This window comes from Sinocyclocheilus grahami, unplaced genomic scaffold (assembly GCF_001515645.1).
Source record: "Sinocyclocheilus grahami isolate Dianchi unplaced genomic scaffold, SAMN03320097.WGS_v1.1 scaffold24238.1, whole genome shotgun sequence".
Taxonomy (NCBI): Eukaryota; Metazoa; Chordata; class Actinopteri; order Cypriniformes; family Cyprinidae; genus Sinocyclocheilus; species Sinocyclocheilus grahami.
This window is the reverse complement of record NW_015519407.1, coordinates 1-1,179: the sequence shown is the minus strand read 5'-3', so window position 1 is coordinate 1,179 and position 1,179 is coordinate 1. Positions and strand designations below refer to the sequence as shown.

The following is a 1,179-nucleotide window of genomic DNA, read 5'->3' as shown; positions in this document are numbered from 1 at the left end:
GTCATCCTCTTCTTTGTCTTTAAGCCTTGTGTATGGAAGCACATGTGTCTGCCTCGCGAGAGAGAAGGAATGCGCTCACTGTTTGCATTTGCGGGACTACTAGAGGCAGAGGTCTGTACTCGAGCTTTGTCAGCGTTTGCACGAGCGTGTTCACCTCTCGAGGGAGTTGAACAAGATTGAGTTGATCACAAAAACAAGACTTGATCACATCTTCACGCTACAAGATGTGATCGCGTTGAAAATGCCTTGTATGCTTGATTCTCTTTGAGAATCGAACGCCTCTCATCCGCATTTCGGGTCTCGCGGCTGCCGAGGCGGTTAGTCAGACCGATCACGGGGATTGTAAGCAGGGCATGGAAGGAATCTGACGAGGAGTGCTTTCTCTTTCAGAATTCCTTTTTGGTTTTCTTTTTTTTTAAAGAATAGGAACTGTGTATAAGGTGAGATATCTACATTATTGGTGAAAGAGGCTCCTGACTTGGTGTAATGGCAAGTTTTTTGAGTTGTTAGGCTCTTGTGTATTTAGGTTGAGCATGGTTTCTGCTCCTCTCGCCGAGAGAGTTATACTGAGCACTCTGCTCCCCAGGATTTTTGTTTGCAGTTATTTCAGGGTTTTTGAGGCTCTCTGTGAGCCTCCCTGATCAGCTCTTCCTGAGCCTGGTAGCTCCCCCTCCCTTTGAGGGTCGCTATGCTGAGATCACAGTTCCTAGTGTTCTTTCAACAGAGCTCTTGTGGGCCTCCTTGATAAGTCGCTCTTCAGGTCGAGCTTTCGAGTACTCCCCTCACTTGAGGTCTTCGTACTGAGTACGCTGATCCATAAGGGTGGATGGTTGCACTCCCCTTGCTTTAGAGGGTTGGTATGTTGAGTGCTTGCTCCCTAGAGCTCTGTTCGGCACTTAGGAGCATGGTCAGTACTCCTAGCTTAGTACTCCAGCTTAGAGTCGTTAAACTCCACTTAGACAGTACCATTAGCATGTAGGCTCTATCGTGAGCCTCACTAACTGTGTCTAGCGTTGAGTGTGGTCAGGTCTCCTCTCGTTTTAGAGAGTCGTTATGCTGAGACCTCCACTTTTTAGAGCTTCTCTATTAGGGCTGAGCATTGTTAGGCTTTCTCTCATTTAGGGGAGTCATTCGGCTGAAGCCTCCACTCTCCAGAGCTCCGCTTAGGCAGTAATATGA

General features: G+C 47.8%; 1 long non-coding RNA gene across 1 annotated transcript in view; it reads right to left on the bottom strand.

Moving 5' to 3' along the window:
- LOC107580068 (uncharacterized) overlaps positions 1–906 on the bottom strand; it is a 2,154-nt gene extending 1,248 nt beyond the window's left edge. Inside the window, exons 1-2 of the long non-coding RNA XR_001608584.1 lie at positions 897–906; positions 370–377 (exon numbers count right to left, since the gene is read on the bottom strand). This is a non-coding gene — a long non-coding RNA (uncharacterized lncRNA). The remainder of the gene's footprint in view (positions 1–369; positions 378–896) is intronic.
- Positions 907–1,179: the final 273 nt, after the last annotated feature.